Below are 6,823 nucleotides of genomic sequence, written 5' to 3' on the forward strand. Positions count from 1 at the left end.
AATATATTAAAAAAATGTATGTAGAACAAAAAGTAAATTAAACATTTTCATATTTGGCTACACCACTGTCCAGTTTTTTGTATTAATTTTACTATTCAAACAATGGACAGTAGCTGACATTTTGGGGATTGGGAAAAAGATAAAACAAAAAATACCCCCAAACATTTCTTCTACCATATTTATTCTACACTGTGTATAGCTGTGCTCATAGAGACAGCTTCTTTTATTTCTCTACTGCTCAGGAATTTAGTTGTATATAAAACTGAACCTGCCCAAAAGCTGAGAGAGACTAGAAATGATGGGTCCTTACCCTGGGGCATCATCATACAAGTCAAACAACGGTGCAGCTACATGGATATTTAGGAGGTTCAAAATTTGGTCTCTGCCAGTTACCAATGCAATCATCAATGACCTTGACAGCCCGGTATCACTGTCATTAAGCATTTTAGTCCTTCAGCTTCTTCTCCTGGGTTAAGTTCACCACTTAACTTGGTGACCTAAAGTTGTTCCCAGCTGTAGCAGTATGGATGGGCCAGCCAGTACTCATGCACCATCAGAACCCCTTCTATGACCCTCCTCTTTCCAATTTTATCAAATTCCTCACTCATGCAATGAAATCTAGCTGCAACAGAGCTGTCCTTATAGAGGGATTTTTTTTTTATAACAAAAGTATAATCAGTAAGAGGGTCCAGGTTGATGGTGCACTCCAGGGTAAGGGGCTTGGTCATCTGGATACACTTGTTGCCAAACTGGTTGATACTCCCACCTCCTCTGCCCCTTCCTCTCCACTTGGGGCTGGCCAGTCTGCAATTCTGTAGCACCATGAACATGCTGGTAATTTCAGGCATTGGTGGTGAGCTGAAAGGGGGAGGCCCAGAAACTTTCCCTGTGCTGGCAGTGGTATTCTGCATTCTGCTCAGCAGTAGCCACCATTAATATGAGAACATCAGTAATGTTTGATTATCATAGATGCTCATCAAATATCTATTGATTTATTGATGGACCTTTGTCTGACCCAGTAACCGAGGTCAGAATGTTGAATTAAATAGCTACTAAGTAGGCATGAGCAATACATTTTTTCTGATAATCTGAAAGTATTTTTTTTCCTGATAATCCTTCATTTTTTTCAAAGAAACAATGAAATCTCCATACTGTGGTATATGCTGTTTACACCCTTTGGCACTTAATGACATTCGTTTGTATTTTTTTTTTTTTTTAATTATTTTATGTGGTTGTGTATATCTCGTGTCCCCAGGTGGATGACAAACTCTGAGAAGGTGGGAAAGTTATATTTTTGGTAGTTTCTCTAACATCTAACATAATATTATAAATATATATTAAATTCAAATATTTGTAGAAATGAATGAATATACATCTAAAAGAAAATAATTTTATGTTGGAGTGGCTTATGATAAGAATTCCTCTTGACAGGAATAAGGATTTCAGTTTATTGAATATTTACTGTTAGGTATTCTGCAATGTGCTTTACTTATGAGGTCTTATAATTCTGTTAATGACATTATGAAGTAGCTGCCTTCATCCCTTACTTTACAGAGTGGAGCTCAGAAGAGTCTAGTGACTTTCTCAGGGTCACACTGTTAGGCACGTCAAAAGTGAGATTCAAAGACATCGGACAAGTATGCTATTTCTCTTCTCACATTAGAAGCAGGTGGGATTCTAAGTTCACATTCTCTATTTCCTATGTGGGGAATTCATAGGAAAGACACCACTAGCATTAGACCTTAGCTGAAAAGATCAAAGAAAACTAGAACTCTCCTGGGAGATCCTTTGAAGAAATTTTATTTTCCTCAGTTTTTTAAAATTTGGGTTACATATGACCAGTCCCCATGGGCTTTGGGTGTCTTTACAAAACCTTTGAAGCCAAGACACAGCTTCCAGATGGTATTGCATTAACATTATAACAAAGTGGCCATATTTCATATTAGCTAGTGAGATCAGGTTGAGGCTCATGCTTTGAACTCTCCTTTTTCTAAAATCCTTTCCTGATTCTCTCCCTGCTTTGATCTCTTTCTCTCTAGCATGTTTTGGTATTTATTACATATTTGACATAGACATACACTAGTCTATGGCTACTCACAATGAGAACCCAGATGTCAGCTTTGGTATCCTTTCTTCCTAAATCTAGGTTGGCCTTTATTCCTGTTCCATGCCCTGCATAAAATACATTGCCCTCCACCAAGATTTTGAAGAGTTCAAGGGTAGGTTATGTTATCAAGGTCAGTGTCTAGCTCTAGCTTCTTGCCTTCTCTGAATTCCAGATTTTCCATCTTGTATTTTCTCCCTGTTTATTTCCACTGTGGCCTCTATCCAAGCATGGATCTTAGTCCATTTTTCTCATTTCCACAAAAATAACAGTTTTTTTGTTTGTCTTTTGCATTTTTCAGACTTTACTGAAAGTTTAGGGAGAAAAAGGGAGTCTATATCCTAGCAAAGCAAAATCTTAGAATCAAATATTAGGCTGTTTTTCATCACAAGTCCTCCTCACCCTTCTGTAAGTTGCTGGGACATTCTCTCTCTTCTTCCTTCTTTCTTCTCTCTACCCCTATCCCAACAAAATCTGGTATTTCCCTCCCCCCCCCATTTTCTTATGTAAAAAAAATCAGCTCCTGTCTGTCCATATTTCCAAATTCAGGTCTTGGCCCTTCTTTGTAAAGCCAAGCACTCTCTATAGAGCTTCTAAATTATTTCTTTTGGAGAAAGTAAGGACTTCTATTTTCAGTTATTTATTTATTTATTTTTAGTTACTTATTAATACAAATACAAATTTTCACTCCCTATTTACAGGCAAATTTCCTTAAGTGTAAGGACAGAATTTTCCTTCTTTGCTACTCCTAGAGAAAATTTAGAAGTTAGTTTGTTTACTCGTGTTTGGCTGAATAGACAAGAGAAATAGGTATAGACATGAAGTGGGGAAGGAAACAGAAAGAGAAACAATATGGTCTCATCCCATCACCTGTTACTTGGCTGAGCCCGGAGGCCCTATCCAATAGTGTCCTTCGCATTTGAGTGAGGGTTGACAGACAATAGCTTAATTGCTTTTCTGCTCAAAATGCTTCTTGCTGTCTACCTTTCCTGTTGGATTCCTATCTTTTCAGGTTAGTTTCTGTCATCTTTCCTGCTAAATGCTTTGCCTTCTAGATATGAATTTCTCTTCTTCTATGGGAAAGGGGAAATCTGAAGATCCAGAGTGGGAGGCCAGAGAATCATCTGAATCAAAGTGGACCACAAGTTAAGTTTTGAAGTCAGGATATGGAGCTGAGAATTTCAAAATGTGATAAACAAGGAAATGGAAAGGGATAATCTGGGTGGAAGGGAGAGGTCGACATTATGGTCTCCAAACAATTTTTATAACAACTATTGTTTTTCATAGGTTTGTTTTGCTTTGTTTTTGGTTATGAGCAGGACAGAAGATATTTATGTTCTAGCTGAAAGGGTACAGGGTAGGATAGATATTGGTCACCCTTTCTTTTGAAGAATATAGATGAACAATGTTTATTAAAAACAAACTATGTCTTAGAAGTTATGTGAGATTTTTGCTCTTTTTAACTTTTTAACAAAAAAATTATGCATACTGAAAAAGTTGAAACAGATCATATAGATTATATATGCACGCACATGCACACACACATTCACAACAGAAATATGAAGTATATGTGCTGCCAAAGCGAGCACGACAGAAATATGAAGTAAGTAGTTCTTTATCTAAGTACCCTTCTATCCCAATCGGTTTCCCCTATGTAGAGCCTCCACTGTGAACAACAATGTCACTATTGCTAAGACTCAGAATATTCCATTTGGGGCGCCTGGGTGGCTCAGTTGGTTAAGCGACTGCCTTCGGCTCAGGTCATGATCCTGGAGTCCCGGGATCGAGTCCCGCATCGGGCTCCCTGCTCGGCGGGGAGTCTGCTTCTCCCTCTGACCCTCCTCCCTCTCATGCTCTCTGTCTCTCATTCTCTCTGTCTCAAATAAATAAATAAAATCTTTAAAAAAAAAAAAAAGAATATTCCATTTGTTTGATGCCTTCGAAGGGACACATTTTTCTTTTCAGATCACTAGAGGGGACTTGTCTTTTGTTCTTTCATAAAATAATCTCAAAGTTTCCTTTACTCATGACCTGTGTTTTCAGACAACAAATGTACTCAGATTCACATCTTTGGGCAGTCCTCAATATATGAAAAGTGCACATGGTCTTCTGTGCTATTTTGTTTGTTGTGATACTGCAGGTTCTATATGGGTGGGACCAGGCTATTTCATGCTGTACTGTTCACAAAGGGAAATACTGGGGTCATGGGAAGTTGTTTTACAGGTCAGCCAAGCCATAGCATATAAGCACTACTCTACTGATGCCTTATTATGAGCTACTGACATAGAATAAAAGAAGTGATTCTCTTAATGAAGATGAAATGCATGGTTCATTGAAGGAAGCAGAAATGTCACTTGCTACTTTCAAAATTGGACCATTTGGTTGAACGTTTGTGTTGCTTTATTTGCTGCTTATCAAAAGATTTAGATGGGTCTTGCAAAATCCTTACTGAATTTGGGAGTGTAACCATAGAAAAAGAAAGTTAAAACAAACAAAAAAACAAAGTAAAACTTAAGAGACAAATTTATATCTAGAAGTCTTTGTGATTTCAAGAATGGTTGGTGGGGGAACCAAGTAAACCTGGACTAAGAGACAAAGAAGAGCTGATGGCGCAGAACCCCAAGCCATAAAGCTGTTACTCAATCTCTGCAACCTTCATGTACTACTCCCTGCTTTCCTCCAAGTGGTTTGTTAATGCCTAACTGGGAAGCTTTGGATTTCAGTATTTCTTGTACACAATCAAGAAACTATGGATAAAATCATTGCACTTTACCTCCATCCTTCCTAGAAACAAAAGAAATGGGCTTATATCATATGAGTGAATTAGGTTTACTAGGTACTAAGCTTCTTGAGATAAAAACTTGGGCTTTCTTTCTTTTCTTTCTTTTCTTTCTTTCTTTCTTTCTTTCTTTCTTTCTTTCTTTCTTTCTTTCTTTCTTTCCTTCTTTCTTTCCTTCTTTCTTTCCTTCTTTCTTTCCTTCTTTCTTTCCTTCTTTCTTTCCTTCTTTCTTTCCTTCTTTCTTTCCTTCTTTCTTTCTTTCTTTCTTTCTTTCTAAGATTTTATTTATTTATTTGACAGAGAGAGACACAGCGAGAGAGGGAATACAAGCAGGGGGAATGGGAGAGGGAGAAGCAGGCTTCCCGCGGAGCAGGGAGCCCGATGCAGGGCTCGATCCCAGGACCCTGGGATCATGACCTGAGCCGAAGGCAGATGCTTAATGACTGAGCCACCCAGGCGCCTCTATTTATTCATTTTTTAAAAGGCCCCTCACACTTAGCACAGTGATGGGCACCAGATAGATAGTAATATATATTTTGGGTTTGTTTTCATTTGCCCTTGTTAAACATAAAGAAGATTGACTGACCATTTGATTAACATGGATTGAGAGCTACTGAAAAGTAGGCAGATGCACATTAATCTGAGATTGTTTAGGTGGGTGCTATATGAAGTCTGTGGAAAGAGCCAAGTGACCATTCAAACTCTCGTCTCATCTAAAGAGTCTAATAGCCAACCTAAATATTATGATAAACTGTGGAATAGGAGGAAACAATCATAAAATGACCCTTTTCCAATTGCTTCAGAGACAAGCAAAGTAACACTTTGTCACAGACCCATTTATTTTAATTGTTCTCTCCTAGGTAATATCAAAAAGTTAACATGGGTACAGGAAACAGAAAACAACAACAACAACAACAATTTGTTCCTCATTAAATGTTAGAAAAGTCCAAGATAAACTTATTTAAAATTGATCTGATAAGCCCTGAGAACCATGATGCACTGATGTGTTTTCCTCAGCTAATGGTCTTCAGCTAATATTTATCCATTGCTTTGAGTAACCATTAATTTCTTGTGTTGAGAAACTCCACAAAGGCAATTTCTAGGGCATTTAACCTTTCCACGTTTGCTGTCTCTTGAGTTTGGGTGACTCGGTTGTGGTGTATACTCAATTTCATTTAGTTTTCTTGAGTCCCAATTGCCACGATAATAGCACCAACTCCATTTAAAATTAGTCTTTCTTCTTCCACAACACAGCGATGTGTTTCTGAGGTATAATGGAGTTAAATTCATTTTGCCTTCCCATACTTACATTCTTACCCATTACTACCTTCTCTTCCCTGCAATGCATTCCCTGCTATTTTTCTCCTCTGTAATTTGACATCAGGAATGGCCACACAGGAAACAGCTGAGCAGCGTAAATGCCTTTCTAATGATCTCAAAGCTTCACCACAAGCTTAACAATATTAATGTCCTCGGTTCAATCTTTAGTGGTTTTATTTTTTTATTTATTTTTCTAGTTTGCTGCTGTTGAAAAATTCCCATAAGCTTAAATATGCAGCCAACTTAAGTTCACTTTTTAACCTAAGAATGTCAGTTCCACCCTTTCCCTCCTCCCTCTCCTCTTCTCTCTCTCCAGTTACCCTAGTCTGGGGCTGACAAGTAAAGCTCTTGAAAAAATGACCATGGTTCTGAACAAAGCCTGTTGTTGCAGGTAATTGTTGAAATATCAAGCGTATTGCATCCTCCATTATTTAAGCTCTCATTTGTGGTTTTCATGGTTTTGAGGAATGTTTATGGCTGACAGTCCTTTCTTTACAGCTCTATCCTTCAAGCTCCGGCTGATACTGCTGAGAATGACCGCTTGAGTGACTGATAAAATGTCAAGATGCCATTATTTCCAAGAGAGTGTTTGGGAGCAATAAGATCTGTTTCAATTTATC

General features: G+C 38.0%; 1 pseudogene; it reads right to left on the bottom strand.

Annotated features, from left to right (window-relative positions):
* Positions 1–246: 246 nt before the first annotated feature.
* On the bottom strand, positions 247–911 carry LOC123853241 (cleavage and polyadenylation specificity factor subunit 5-like; annotated as a pseudogene).
* Between the last annotated feature and the right edge of the window lie 5,912 nt (positions 912–6,823).

Source organism: Mirounga angustirostris, unplaced genomic scaffold (genome assembly GCF_029215605.1).
Source record: "Mirounga angustirostris isolate CCGP_5_RB_7025 unplaced genomic scaffold, mMirAng1.0.hap1 SCAF_14, whole genome shotgun sequence".
Classification (NCBI taxonomy): Eukaryota; Metazoa; Chordata; class Mammalia; order Carnivora; family Phocidae; genus Mirounga; species Mirounga angustirostris.